Raw genomic sequence first — 16,116 nt, forward strand, 5'->3', positions numbered from 1 at the left:
TTATAAAACTCTTCCTGAATGTTTCATTGCTGGGCCAAACCTCCCTGAGCATTCACATCCCATCACCCAGCATCATCACCATCACCCACATCCAGCCCAGGGACACTGCCATGTCATCACAGGCCCCCAGGCAGGTAATAATTAGCATTGACTCCATGATTCACAGGAGGCTGATCAATCTCTTTGTTTTATATATATATATATATATATATATATATATATATATATATATATATATATATATATATATCTATCATTATTAAGAAACCCATTGCTTTTATAGACAGTTATGATACACCTGGACCTAATTGGTCCTCCAAACACCATCACCATTGGCTAATTAAGAACATTTGTTTGGTAAACAAATCTCCATAGCACATTCCACATGTGCACAACAACAGGTGCAGCAGGTTAAAATAAGAATTGTTTCTCATTCTTTTCTCTGATCTTCTCACAGCCTTTCCCAGAAAGGCCTGAGAAAGTTGTCTGCTGCTCTCTGTAGGCAGAGAGCACACTGCCAAAGCTGGAAAGCCACATGGAACTTGGCTTTGTGCTTGCTGGGACGTGGATGTGGAGCAGATAATGCAGGGATGGGTGCAGGCACAGCTCTGCTGCTCTGCTCCAGCCCATGATGGGCAAAGCCCCATGCACTGCTGTGCTGTGACACCCCTCAAGCAAGCAGCATGAGCACCCAGGAATAATTCCAAGGCCATGTGGAGCCTTGGGAAGCTCCCAGCCCTGCCTCTCAGAGCTGCACACACAGCAGATTTTGCCTGTGACAAAGCATTCAGGCACTCTGCCTTCTGCTGGATTCCTGCAAAAGGAACACACACGCTTGTCAAGAGCTTTAAGCATTTCCAAGATATTTTTTCATCTTCAAAGCACAGTTTATATGTCAACCAATACCCACAGTGCATCCTGGGCAACAGAACCCATCACCTGACAGGAGAGAGACAAAGTGATCAGAGAGAGAGGGAGGTCACAGAACGAGTCACTGATAGTGACAGACTTGACCTCCACAGGCTGTTTATTAGATCTTTACCCACAGCAGGCTGCAAATTAACCCTGACCCCTGTGACCTCAATACCCCTGAGGCAATGCTGGGAGTCACAGCTTGGTTTAGTCTCCTCTCCTGCTCATCCCATCAGCACAATGACCCAATGCACATCTCTGCTGTCCCTTTTCTGGGGGGTTTAATGTGAAAGCAATCTGCTTGGCAATGAAACAGCAGCAGAGGAATATTCATCAGCCCTGGAGGGCCACGGTGGTGCTGCCTGGAAGCAGCCCTGCATTCTCTATCAGCAGAGGGCCCCTGAGCTCACATGCCGTCACACTCACGCACACAGCCCTGCCAACACAGAAATCATGAGTCAGGCATTAAAAAAGAATATAATGCAACTGGCACCAAAATGATGAGATTTTAAAAATAAATCAATTGCTGCGCTGTTTTGGGTTTTTTTCTTCTTTTTTTAATATTTTCCTCCCTTAAATTTGCTTTAGGGTATAACCAAGCTTTTCCCTGCAAACTCAAGGGCTAGAAACTCCTCAGAGACCAAACCCAAATAAAGCCCTATGCAGTACTGACAGCATGATTTTTTTTAGATTGAGGATTTCAAGGCAATCACAGGATTCCAAAAGTTGGGACTGTCAATAAGGAAAACACCATTAAAAGCAGTGAGAAATAGTAAATTGGCACATCCCCATGGGCTGGGGTGTATGAGTTATCTCAGCACTGGGCAGCTCTGTGTGCACTGTGGTGTCCCACATAGCAAATCCATGTCTGTGCTGCCAGCTCTCACCCCAATTAATGCTTCCCAATTAACTTTTCACTGGTAGCAATCAAGCTCCTGATATTCTCCCTTTCTTGGCCCACCTCCTAGATTTTCCAGCATATTTGGAGATGAATCTCCCTCTGTCCTTTCTTGGTCATGTTTCAAATATCTTTAGAGGCCGTTTTCTATTAGCACTCTGTTCCCTCTAGGATCTACAGCTCCTCTGAAATGAGGGAGTGAGAAAGGCAGGATATATTAGATCAGGGCACATATTTCTGCTGGAGAGATGGGGGGGGAGGAAGGGCATATTATTTACTAACTAAACCCACTGTTTATTAATGTAGGGAGAATTATTTTAGAAAAGCCAAAACCAACAAACCCTGACAGCTCCTCCACCACCCACCCCAAAAGCTCAGCCCCATCTGGTCCTCCCAGGGGGTTTCTCATCGTGGGTGGACAGCAAGGAGATCCATGATCCCATCCTCCCTCCTGGCTTCTCCCCTGAGCCACCAAACAACCCACATGCCTGGAAGGAGAAGATGAGGAGCTACAGCTGCTTTGGGTGCTGGAAAGGAGATTGTGGGGCTGGGTCCTTGCACAGGATTGCTCCAGAGAGACGGAATTCTGTCAGGAGACATTGGCTCATCCCACATGGCACCAGGCTGGGGCTGGCAAGGGCAGCTTGTCATGCTTTAATTAAAACTTGGAAGCACAAAGCAACCTCCTGCCCTGGGGAGGGCTGAGGATGGGAATGGGAAACTGGCTCTCCAAAGCCTGGCATAATGGATGATCCCTGCCAAAGCCCAGGAAGGGCTGGCGAGCTGGAATGAGCCATTAAGCATATTAAAATATTAACCTCACTGGGAAGTGTTCAAGTGCCACCTGTGAGAGGAGCAGGGTGAGGGCAGAGCTCTGCAGGATCAGTTCTGTGTGGCCATCATTCCATTAGGGGAGCTTCACTTCAACACAGAGCCCTGACAGGGGTGGCAGCTCATGAGAGCCTGATGTGATGCTCAGAGCAAGCTGGGAGCAAACTTCACTTTCATCTGCCTCTGGAGGGGCTGGAGGAGCCTGGCTCAGTGCAGGCAGGTGCCCCTGGCACTGCCAGCCTCAGCAGCTCCTCTTAATTGTGGCAGTGAAGAGCAGTCATTAATCACCTGCCCTCTGCAGCCACACGTGGCATGGAGCAGATCATTTTCCACCCACACAGCTCTGCCAGGGACCCCTGCCTGTCCTTCCCTGCCCACTGAATGGGGCTCCTGCTCTCACATTGCAGAGCCAGCCTGGAGAGAAAGCGGTGCCAGCAAGGCAGGGGACACTTGGGCAGCATCTGGCCACCACTGCAGGGAGCCCACTGGGGACAGCCAGCCCCACCACGGCCTGGGTGCCAGATTAGACCAGCCCTGATGGATGAATCACCTGCCCTGCAGTAACAAGCTGCCTGCAAAAGAACAGCTCTGGTTCTCCATCTCTTCCTGTTGGATTTCAGCAAGTAAGCCCTGGATCTGTTCTGACAGGGAGGGATGGAGAAGGACAAGCTCTGTGTCCTGAGTACATCAAAGAGCCAGGGAAGCTGCTGGTGGCCCTGGCTCAGCACCTGGGGAGGATGGGGAAACCCATCAGTGACCCAAAACCAGGTCTTGTCAAAAAGGGCATTTTGGAGAGAGCGACCTAATTTCTACTGCCAGATCCTCTCCACAAGCCCATGAACATCTATGAACACACACACACACACACACTTTAACTCTCCAGCTCTCCCAAAGACACCTGCAGACACCCAAATGATATAGTTAAAAATGAAACACACTCCCCTCCCTGCCAGGACCCTCTGAACACACACCCAGCATCAGTAAAACCCAATTTTTTATCAACATCTCATGGCACAAATGTCCAGCGTGGTGCAGCACAGCAGGGCTCCCCTCCTGACCCTGCTCCCATCCTCACACAGCCCCATCCACCTCCCACCACCTGCACTCCCCTGGATTCCCTCATAAACACTTTTTTCCACTCTCTCCCTTTGTTCCAGGTCTCCTTAATGAAGCAGACTCACTGACAAATACCGCTGGGGGTTATTTATTCATGAAATACCAACACCAAGCAATTCTCAGAGCCTCCAAAGCACTCATCCCAGAATAAGCTCCAGAGCTTTGCACTGGCTCTTCTCTCCAGCTCATCCTGAAGGGGATTAGTGGGTGTTATCCAACTCTGCTGCCCCTTTTTATTGCCTGCTAATGGTTAAAGACTTCAGTGCCTTACAAAGTTCACCATCGATGAGAAAAAATAGAGAAAAGAATGTGAGCTGGAAACTAAGCCAGTGCCATCTGCTCCCTGAGCTGGGTTTAGAGAGGGATCAGGGTGGGAACTTGAGGTCCAGGGGTTTCTAGAGACAGGGCCCAGTGGCAGCACAGGCTGTGATGCTGTGTCACCTGCAGCTTCACCCAGAACTGCCCAGCACAGCACAGCACAGCCCAGCCAGGAGGGCTCATGCCCAGCACCTTGTGCTGTTTCCTGCTTCTGTTGAGCCGGGAACTTCAGAGCTGCTGCCCTTGCAAACCAGGACAGAGCAATTTACACCCAGATTCTGCATTTTTCAGCCCAGCTGCTGCCTGCCTGAGCAATTCTGAGCAGCTCTCCCACGATGCCCTGGAAAATTCATCACAGAAATGGGCACAAAGGGTGAGCAACACATGGATCCCAGCTGAGGGTGTACTGCAAAACTCACAATCACAATTTTTTTTTTATAATTGTATATAACCAATAAAATCCCAAGCTGCAGCTGCAAAGCTAGACTCAGAAGCAAAGAATTGATCAGCACATGGGACTGGGCCCTTGGCTGCAAGTGGAGCCTTTGGCACCCCTTGGTGCCATCACCTGCAGCCCCAGCAGCACACCCAGCACGTGGCATTCCTGCCCTCAGCCCATAAAGACTCCCCTTCCCCAGGGGAGTCCTCTCCCAGGACCCTCTGTGTGTCACAAACGTTCAGTTTTGCTCCCAGCTTCTGTACTCTGGGGGTGATGATTTTCTTCACATTTTAGACAGGCAGCCAAGGCAACAAGAGAAGAGGATGAGAAGTGCTCACCGCCGCTGGATGGCCAACTGAAGATGCTTTCCAAGTTATTTTTAGTACTTTTAGCACTTCCCACACTCACACTACAATTCCAGCTGGGTCTGCTGCACTACAGGCTCAGCTGTTCTGTACTGAGAGCCATGCAGTTAAACACCCAAATTATCATGAAAATGTAATAAATGATCACCTGAGAAAAGTGGTCTCCAATTTAAATACAACAGATTATGTTTTTTTCTGGGATTTCCATCCTTTCAATTTTTATTCTGCCTGCAGCAAGAGACCATTCTCTCTACAGCCCTTTCCTGCATCCCTGCAACATTTAATCATGGATCACAGAATGGTTTGGGTAAGAAGAGACCTTAAAAATCACCTCATTCCACCCCAGCCATGGCAGGGACACCTCCCACTGTCCCAGGTGCTCCCAGCCCTGTCCAGCCTGGCCTTGGGCACTGCCAGGGATCCAGGGGCAGCCCCAGCTGCTCTGGGCACCTGTGCCAGGGCCTGCCCACCCTGCCAGGGAAGGATTTCTTCCTGACATCCATATCTGTGGGGAATGCAGCACCCATCTCCTACAGCACTGAGCCATGAGCCAAGCAAGTCCATTCCCACACTGACCAAGCTGGAATGCTCTGGAAAAGTTCATGTCCATCCCCAGCATTGAAGGAGCTCATGAGGTGGTGGCAGCTTCTCACCTGAAGGCTTCGCAGCCTGAAACTTTGGCATGACACAGCTCCTGTCTTTAACCAGGTGTCCCAGTGCTGTGCCTGCACCAGATTTATTATTTCATGTAGGAAAAAAGCGATTTTCTGCCCAGTACACCGACAACCACTTTTCAGCCACTGTAATAGTGCTGGAAGTTTTGAAGCAAAACCACTATGCAGGTCCTCAGCTGGGAGAAATCATCCTCACTTGAGTGACACTGGAGAAGGCATTTCAACGGTGCTGTGCTGACATTCCACAGCTGATGAGCTGCTTGCTATAAATTTTCTGGGTAGTCTCGCTTCTTGTGGCAATACTATAATAAACACTTGCAAAAACGCTCTCCCAAAAACCTTGAGGTTGAAAGTGTGAAAAATTCCCCACCAAGCATCAGTAATTTGCTGGAGATTCAATAAAACCATCCCTCCACCGGAGCGTTTTGAAGCTTGCTTCTGCAAGCAAAGGGCCAGGAATTTAATTACAGCAAAGCAAAGCAAAAAACAAACACACTGGGACAAAAGTGAGCTGGGAAAGCACATCCCAAGGGATGCTGGGGTTCACAAGGACCCTGCACCTCACTGCAGACCCCTCAGAGCCAGCACAGCTCTGCCATATGAAGGAGCAGGGTGTCACAGAGGAATTAAACTAGATAGTTTTCATTCTGAGTATTTCTCTTGCTTCAGGGAAGGTTGTGGCTGCAGTTTCAACCCTGCACGAGCCAAAGGAAATGCAGGAGGTGCTGGCTCAGTCTCCCAGGCAACGTCAGTGCTGGGAGGGTTAAGAAAAGGCACATGAGCCTTAAGAGGGATGGCAAGGCACAGTCAGGAAGTGTGCTGGGAATTGCATGTGCTGGTACCTGCTGCGGTCTGTAATCCATCCCAAATTCAGCAGGATGCATTTCCAGTGTGCTGGATGCTCCTGTGTGCCAGGAACCTCAGCAGCAAAATGTGGGGTGGGGTGGGGTGGGATGGGATGGGATGGGAGAGGAGTTTGGAGCACTGCAGGTGTCAGGACTCCAGAACATCCCTCTGGCTGTCCAGGATGGCCAGGACCCCTGCCAGGGGGCTCAGAGACCCTGGCACGGAGCCCAAAACACCTGTGGGTTTGATTGTGACCATGGAGCAAATTACCAACCTTAGATGAAGATCAGCAAGCCACAACAGTTTAGGTAGAATAATAGTGAAGTTATCATGGGGTGGAAAAGTAGATTTTGGGGTTTTTGGTATGGGGGCTCAGGGGGCAAGATGGAGGGAACTGGGCATGTCCAGCCTTTCTCCTTCTTCTTCTTGGCCTCCATCTTCTGCTGTGATGGTGGCACTTTGGGATTGGTTTGGAGTAGAAGCTCAGTGTCTAACACAGGTGATAGGTATTGGGAAGGAATTGTAAACATTGTACAGGTAGTTTTTAGTATAAAGACATAACCCTGCCCTGGGGGCAGGCAGAGTGCCTGGAACTGTCCTGCTGGATGGACCTTGGCAGGGCAGGAGAAAATTTTTATAGATAAGAAACAATAAACAGCCTTGAGACCGAGAAATGAAGAGCCCTGACTCCTTCTTCAAGTGCTCAGGCTGGGAACAGAGACTTTTAACAATCTCGGGGTTGCAGTGACCCAGAAAGGCCCCGAGATGCAGGGACAGAAATCCCAAAACAAGCACCTGGGGACACCAGCCAGGAGGAAACCCGGCACTGCCAAGCTTTGTGTCCCCCCTGAGCACCCCAGCAGAGACGATGGGCACTGCCAGGGACACACCAAGGTCCATCAGGCATGCCAAGAGCAGAACCATCACACTGGCCTGGGCACACAGAGAAGGAGCAATGAATGGAATTATTGGTGATGCCAGGACAACCTTAATGCAGTCTCCAGTAATTTTGCCTTTGATGAGGGTGTTGACTCCAAGACCACATCCAGGAGGGTTATCCTAAGGAGCCATCTCTCCCCAAAGGCAAAGGTGATGCTGCCAGGCTGCAGCCAGGAGCCCTGGAACAGTCCAGAGCTGTTTAGACATCCCAAAACCCACCCCTGGGTACCTACAAACACTCACAGCTTCTCAGCCTCCTGCAAATTACTTCCTCTGCAGCTTCTCAGTATCTTGTTTTCTCTTCCTTGGAGGACACATAGCTCCTACTTTATTGTACTCTATCCAGGCACTGTTCTGCATGCACAATTACTTAGCTCCTCGTGGCTGGCTTACGCTTTACTCAACACCAAGAAGCAGCAGTATTTCACAACAAATAAAGTGATTAAGTTCCCAATCTCCCTGTTATCATTGCCATTTTACAGACAGGGAGCCAAGGCACAGGCACAGTGATGTAAAAAACATCCACTCCGTTCCATGCACCAAATCTGAGACATTTAGATGTGATTTTTCAGAGTGCTCAGCATTAAATGATACTTTGCCTGCTCAAAGTACAGCTCTCATTGACTTCAGCTGAAGTTTTTACAGCTTCACATTAATGCAGATCATTCCCAGAGCAGGTTCATCAGCCGTGCTGAGCGAGGCAAAGGTGAAAAACTAGGATATGATCATGCCATTAAAGAGGATTCCATAATGCATATGCACAGAGGGGCTGCCTGAAGGCTGCACAGCAAACCAACCCTGGCACTTCCACCTCTGGAGTTCTGCAAACTTGATAACATTTGCTAAAAAAGGAGCTGTTGGGGGGTTTATTCTGGGTAGGGGGGAAGGTGTTCAGCCTGGACAAAGAGGATATTTCCCAGCAGCAGCTGCAGGACTCAGCATCACTGCACCTTTGGTGGGCAGAACTCTCCCTGGGGCAAAATCACCTGGGCAGGCTCCTCCCTGAGTGCCCCCTGCTCTCCCACTGTTTGTCCAGTGCTGGGGAAGATGAAACAGGAAAGCCTTATCAATATGATTGTCTGGCTAAAGATTTTGAGAATATGGAAACTATAAGGGAGATTGAAATGAAAGCAAGCTCTGAGATCCCTCAGTTACTGAACAACTGGAAAACAATGGTGTGGCCAGCTGAAGGTGATCCCCTTTTGATGGAACAACACCCTCTGCTTGCAGACAGGCCCAAGGGTCAGAGCAGACCCTGCCAGCTTGGCAGAAGGGCCCAAAGAGGAGTTTGTAGGGTTTAAAATGTAACACAGGATGGTAATGGAATGATTCTTATAGGCTGTATGGAAATGCTGTAGGATTTGTATCTTGTACTAGATTGGTTAGTGAGAATCAGAATATTCAACACAGAAGAAGATTTATGGTATTTTAATGGGAACCTCGCTCTCTTACCCTTTTACTCTCTCACCCTCTCATCCTCTCTGCCCCTCTCTTCTCTCAGTCCTGCTCTGAGCTGTGCCTGGCAGCTCCCAGCAGGGCCCTGCCCCCAGGCCCTTTGCAATAAACCCCAAGTTCCAGCCCTGGCTCCAGAGATCTCCCATCTCCGTCCATCCCCACCGTCCCACCCCTGACACTCCAGCAGTCCAGTATGTCCCATTCCTCTCCCCCACTCTCCCAGCTCCCCCAGCAGCCCCAGACTGGGTGGTTTTGGCTTGCTGCTGTCTCTGTGTTCAGGGATGGACAAATTGCTGCTGGCTTTCATGGCTAAAACCAACCAAGGCTTCACGCTGTGTGCAGCAATTCAAAAAGCAAGTTTTTCAAAAAGCACTTCTGAGCTGGACAAATTAAGGCAATTCTTTGCCTTTAAAAGAAAGACCCTCCACAAAATGCCTGCTTCAATCCTCTGCAACAGTGTTGCCCAGGGGGGAGAAACAGAAATCTCAGAAAAAAACAAGCAATCAAACAAAAGGGAGACAGGAGGCCTGAGATTTCTCACCCTAAATTATTACAGGCTGAAAACATCATGAGATGGGTCAGGCCACTCCAGGACCAGGCAGTGACTGCAGCCCTGCCCAGGCAGCTTCAAATACAGCACAGATTCACGTGGATTCCACGTGACATGGCAAAAAAATGTCATTAATGGCAAAATTGCCCTTAAACTCATTGCTGTGAGGAGCTCTGGGCATCTCCTCACCACCTCACCCGTATCCACTCCAGTGTGGGAGGTCACATGCTGGAGAGAACAGGAGCATCCAGCCACCCTCCCCGTGTCTTTGCCCTTCCAAGCCATCAGCAAACCAAGATTTCAGGCCCCAGCTCGTTCAGCATTCTCAAGGCATGAGCTAAAGGATTTTCCCATTTAAGCCTGACCTATATTCTAGCCCAAACAGGAACTTGGCTGTGCCAGTTTCCATCTCTCCACCCTGCTTCCCTGGCTGAGAAATTGGGAATTTGCTTGCTGGTGGGGCCAGAAAGACAAGAGAGGAGGTGGAAGGAGTGGGTGGAAGCTCATGCACAGCATCCATCCCCTGATGCTGGGCCCCATTGTCCCCCCACAGAAGCAGAGATGTCCTACAATGGCCCATGGCACTGATCCAGTGTGGGGCTTTGGTCATCCCAAGCATCTTGCAAGCTGGAAAATCCCAGTTTGGCACTCAGACTTCTGCCTCTGCACAGGCATGGACGACTCACTGGGGTTCTCCTTCTCTTTGACACCCTTTTGGGGTATTTTAGACAAGTTTTTTGTCCTAGTGGGCTCTTGTGGATCTGATTCTGGAGCAATTGATGAGGGCCACGAGGAAAAGTAGAATTTTGCAGGGAAACTGGGAGAGGGAGGGGCCGCAGCCCAGATTCAGCCCCTCTCATTGCCCAGCCACTGGGAGGGGGTTCCAATACACAGATAAAGTGTCAAGATGTGGTGCTGATAAGCACTTTAGAAACTCTGATAGAATTAGATGGGATAAATAGGAGACAGCCAGGACTGCTGGATCAGATATCCATGTCCTGATTTTTCACAGATGTTCCCATCGATCCGCTGGGAACAGACAGCCCTGAGCTCCTCAGGAACGGGGTGCCAGGGAGCAGCCAGGCAGGAATGGCTGCTGGGAAGGCAGATCCCTCTGGAATGCTGGCTGCAGGCAGGACTGTCAGCACTCAGTGCATCCCTCTGGGTGTCAGAGCTCAGTGCATCCCTCTGGGTGTCAGCACTCAGTGCATCCCTCTGGGTGCCCAGAGTTGCTGAGGACCCCACCAGGTGGCTCAGAGACCCTGGCACACAGCCCAGAGCACCTGGGGATTGGATTGTGACCCCTGGAGCAAGTTGCCAGCTTTGTATGAGGACCTGAAAGTCACAGAAGTTTGAATAGTATAATAATAAAATGATCACAGGGTGAAAATGTAGATTTTAGGATTTTTGGAATGGGGGTTTTGGGGACAAGATGGAGGAACTTGGGCATGTCCAGCCTTTCTTCTTCTTCTTCTTGGTCTCCATTTTCTGCTGTGATGTTGGCACTTTGGGATTGGTTTAGAGTAGAAGTGCACTGTCTACCATAGTTGATGGGTATTGGGAATTCAATGTCAATATGTTCTATGTAGTTTGTAGTATAAAATGACAACACCACCCCAGGGGTGGTCACAGTGCCTGTGGCTGCCCTGCTGAGCAGACCTCGGCTGGGCAGAAAGAAAATTTTATAGATAAGAATTAATAAACAACCTCAAGACCGAAAATTGAAGAGTCCAGACTCGTTCTTCAGCCACGTGGGCCAAAGCAGAGACATCCTGCACATCTCAGGGCAGCAATTATCAACCAAAACCCTGAGACAGGGCAGCCCTGCAGGAGCCAGCTCTGAGCACCACAGCTCAGCAGAGCAACACCAAGCTCGGCCATAAAGCTCCATCCAGCTGAGCCCTGCTGAGATCCCTACACCTGGGTAACCTTCACCAACCCCTCTGCATCCCAGGGGTCTCCAGATCCCAACTTCTGTAGCTTCCAGCCATGGCAGAGGGTGAGCAAGCAGCCCACGTCAGAGAACTTCACACAGCTGCAAAATGAGAGGGGTGAGAGCCCACAGGAAGCAAAAATGAAGGGTTTTTTTGGGAAACAAACCTGTCAGCTGTATTACAGAACACATCACACACCTGGGTCAGTTACTAGGGATACATTTATGCATATGCATCCATATATGCATAGCTTTGCTGCTATATATAGCACCTTCCATCAGCAGCACTCACTGGCTCAAAGAAAAGCCAGATGAATGTCCACAGACAGAGGAACTGAGGCACAACCAGCTTATTTACAGCTCATTTCCAGAAGTACTCTTTGAAGTTAGAATCCAATTAATTTTATACCTGGGGAGAGATTTGCATTGGGTTTTCCATCTGTCTGGGCAGGTTTTTCAGAAGGGCTTGGCTCTTATCTAGGCACCTGAAGCAGACTGTGTTTCCCAAGGTGCTTCCAGGAGCATCCAGGAGCAGCTCCATGGGTTTGTGACAAGTTCAGCACTCTGTTCTGGAAGCCACTGGTCACTGAGCCCTTCTGAGGACACCACATCCGTGGGTTTGGCCTCCAGGGGTGAGGAGCAACCTGACCTGCTGCTGCCTTTGGTAGGCACCCATCCCACCCTCCCTGGAGATGCTGGCACCTCACTGCAAAGAATTTCCTACCCTGGAGAAAAACTGGAATTGTGCTGGTTTGGATCCCTGAGCAAGCTCAGCCAGGATCAGACAGACACCACAGCTGGCTCAGGGCAGGTGATGGGCATTGGTGGCAGGGGAAGGGCTGGACCACCCTGTGCAGTGGGCACATCTCATAAAATCACTTTGGTTAATACCTAAAACTGCACCCACACTGCCAGGAGGGTTCTGCCACAGACACATTTCATGAAAAATCCTTTCCTTGGGATTTTTCCTCCCGAGAAGCTGAGAGGCCTCAGGAACAAAATGTAACCAATGGTTATCTGCTGCTGTGGAATGCAACAGGTGCATCTGGGATTGGGCTCATGTGGTTGTTTCTAATTAATGGCCAATCACAGCCCAGCTGGCTCGGGCTCTCTGTCCCAGACACAAACCTTTGTTATCATTCTTTCTTTTTCTATTCTTAGCCAGCCTTCTGATGAAATCCTTTCTTCTATTCTTTTAGTATAGTTAAATATCATAAAATAATAAATGAAGCCTTCTGAAACATGGAGTCAGATCCTCATCTCTTCCCTCACTCTAAGACCCCTGCAAACACCACCAGAGGGTTCCTCTTCTGCCTGCCCTGTAAAGCTGTGCCACTCTGGCTGTGGGCAGACCTCAGAGCAGCCACACGCTCATCAACCTTGTAAACTCTTGGGGCAGAGCCTTGCTTAGCCCTGCACTCACTGCAGGACCACCCTCCTTCTCCTGAGCACCATACTGCCCTCACCACCTTTATTGCAGTGTCAGTCTTAATTAAGAAGACTAAATGGAAAAGCCTCCATGCTAATCCAAGTCTGCATCAACGGGCTGAGGAGGATGCCCAAAATGTAATTTGCTTCCTTTAAAAGACATTAGAAGGGCTTCAGTTCTTGGGGAATTGGCCATTCCTTCAGTGACCTGTAATTCCCTCAGTGATACATGGGACACCTGCCACTAGCCCAGGGACAAATGTCCCCTCAGAGACACTCATATTCCCTCAGTGACCCTCACATCCCCTCAGCGTCAGCTGGGGAGACACCTCCCCCTCAGTGTTCATTGTGGTCCTTACAGATCACCTCAGATTTGCTTTCCAAAATATTCCTTCAGTCCCTTGCAGATTACCTTAGATTTTACCCCCAAAAAAGTTCCTTCCAGCCATTAAAAATGACCTCAAGGTTTTATCACAAAATTTTCTCTGCCCATCCTCCCCAAATTACCTCAGACCTTTCCCCAAAACCAATCACCCCTTCAATTCTCTTCAGCGAGCCTTTCCTGATGTGCAGTGCCATGAATCACATCCCACCCCAGCACAGACCAGGATCCCACAGCCTGGGCAGCTCTGATCCAGGCAATGGCTGCAAAGCACCAACTTTGGGCTTCTGAGGAAGAGACAGAGCTCCAAATGCACATGAAAGCCCCAGAGGCCAAGGTTTCCCAAGCAAACAGCTCCCACAGGAGGGCACGGGCAGCCCTGGCTGCAGCATCCCCTGCCTGTAATGAGCTGCCCCACAGGCTCCCTCCTGGCTCTGCAGCTCCTGGGGTAATTGCTGCACATTTTTAGCCTTGCCTGCAGCCATATCGTACAGCAAAGGCTGCCAAGCTTTGCTGTGTCCAGGGCCAGGTGTGTTCAGGAAAAAAAAGAATAATCAGCGTCTAAAAAAAGGAAGGAAAAAAAGAAAAGAAAAAGGAGTAAAATCTGATGCTAAATCTGATGCTAAACTCTGTTGCATCCAGGGGTTTTTTTTTGGATGAACCAAATTGGCTGCCATTGAAGCAAATGGCAGATGAAGAAAACATTGACTTTCTGCTTGGGTCAATAAACAAGATAAATAGAGTGGGGAGCTGGATGTGGAACAGGGAACATCATCATTTGCCTGAGGAGGAGAGAGGGTTAAAGGCAGGGAGGCTGAAGCAGGGCATGGTTGTATCCCATGCAAGGGTGGTGCACCTGGGAGCTCAGCACTGCCAGGCAGGAATTGTGCTGGCTCTGCCAAGGCTTGGAACTGTGCCATGGGACTGGGTCTGGTGTGTTGAAAACCAATGATCCCCGACCCAAATCCTGAAAGGAGATGACAGGGGATTGTATTCCTGCAACTGAGCATCTGCTGGTGCCAGGGGCTTTGTCCAGAGCGGGTGCACAGCCTGTGCAGGGCTGAGACCTTACTGCTGCTGCTCCTGGAGGGGCCAGACCAACCCTGCCCCAGACCTGAGAGGCCAAGCATGGGATTCAGCTCATCCACAGATACACAGGACTGGTTGCTTTGGGCTCCTCCAAACTCACAGGGAGAAACTGGCTCATTTGTAGGTGATCCGCCTACCCTAAGGCAGTGAAAAGGAGCTGATCCATGTCCCACAGAGCAGATCTCCAATGGTTAGAGAAGGCAGCCTTGGGGATTGGCTTAGATACAGACCTAGAGGTGCTCTAAGCTACTCCTGAGCACCATCAAATCAGTCCCTGCTTGTAATGGATGCTAGGGAGATGGAGCAGTAAGGCCTTGAGATCACCCACAGCATCAGACAGGTAAAACACGATTGGGGAGAGACATTAAAGGCCTGCAGCAGAGCTACAGGATGGCAGAGGCTGCAAGGAATGCATCAGGGAGCCAATCCCACAGGCAATGATGAGAGCTACAGGCAGGTGTGCATGTGATGGGAACATTCCTCCCCTCAGGCCAGCCAGATCTCAGCCATCAGGTTCCTTTCAGTTGCCACAGTGTGTCATGGTGAAGGATATTAGGTTTGAACCACAATTCACAGCGGTGTGGGACGTGGTTGTCACCATCCCTGCCTGATTAGATCTGTCAGAATCCATCAGCAGGAACTTTGCCTAGGAACCCTCTCTCCAGCTGCACATTCAGCAACAGGAGATTGATGACAGCAGATTTAAAAAAAAGGGTAAAAAAGAAAGACAAGAGCATGTTTGCACACTGCAGGACCACCCTCCTTCTCCTGCACACCATACTTCCCTCATCACCTTTATTTCAGTGTCTGTCATAATTAAGAAGACTAAATGGAAAAGCCTCCATGCTAATCCAAGGTCTGCCTCGAGGGGCTGAGGAGGATGCCCAAAATGTAATTTGCTTCCTTTAGAAGAATTAGAAACAGCCACACAGACACATGGCCTTCCATGGTCGCACCCCAAACCCTGCAGACCACCAGAGAGCAATGGATGAAGATGCAGGAGCATCCCTCAGGGTCCAGGGCAGCCTGCAGGTAGAGAGGGGAGTGTGAGCATCAGGAGGGCTCTCAGAGTGGGCAGGGAGCAAGGGAGGGCTGATCCCCTCCCCAGTGGGGATGGGGATGAACCCGCGGCAGGATGAACCCCACTGCTCATCCCTCAGCTGTCGGGATCTTTAGCTGCTCACAGTGACCCCGAGAAAAGTTTGAAAGTCTCTTTTCCCAGCCTGAGCACTTGAAGAAGGAGTCAGAGCTCTTCATTTCTCAGTCTCAAGGTTGTTTATTGTTTCTTATCTATAAAAAATTTTCTCCTGCCCTGCCCAGGTCCATCCAGCAGGACAGTTCCAGGCACTCTGCCTGCCCCAGGGCAGGGTTATGTCTTTATACTAAAAACTACCTGTACAATGTTTACAATTCCTTCCCAATACCCATCACCTGTGTTAGACAGTGAGCTTCTACTCTAAACCAATCCCAAAGTGCCACCATCACAGCAGAAGATGGAGGCCAAGAAGAAGAAGGAGAAAGGCTGGACACACCCAGATCCCTCCATCTTGCCTCCTGAACCCTCATTGCAGAAACCCCAAAATCTACTTTTCCACCCCGTGATAACTTCACTATTATTCTACCTAAACTGTTGTGGCTTGCTGATCTTCATCTAAGGTTGGTGATTTGCTCCATGAGTCATAATCAAACCCACAGGTGTTCTGGGCTCTGTGCCAGGGTCTCTGAGCCCCCTGGCAGGGCTCTTGGCTGCTCAGGACAGCCACAGGGATGTTCTGGGTCCCGACACTCAGCCTGACTCACTTCACACCACAGCAGCGAGAGAGCGATGCCAGCCCAGTGCCCTGTGAGGAGAGGTGAGGATCACCCAGAGCCTCACCCAAAATATGAGCCAAGATTCCCCTTGGACTACACACACACAAGGGCCAAAACATTGATTTTTCA

At 49.9% G+C, this 16,116-nt stretch overlaps 1 protein-coding gene across 1 annotated transcript in view; it reads right to left on the minus strand.

Annotated features, from left to right (window-relative positions):
- ASTN2 (astrotactin 2) overlaps window positions 1–16,116 on the minus strand; it is a 351,752-nt gene that overhangs the window by 166,616 nt on the left and 169,020 nt on the right. The gene's annotated exons all lie outside the window — the stretch shown is intronic.

The sequence above is a fragment of the Molothrus aeneus genome, chromosome 19, assembly GCF_037042795.1.
Source record: "Molothrus aeneus isolate 106 chromosome 19, BPBGC_Maene_1.0, whole genome shotgun sequence".
NCBI classification, from domain to species: Eukaryota; Metazoa; Chordata; class Aves; order Passeriformes; family Icteridae; genus Molothrus; species Molothrus aeneus.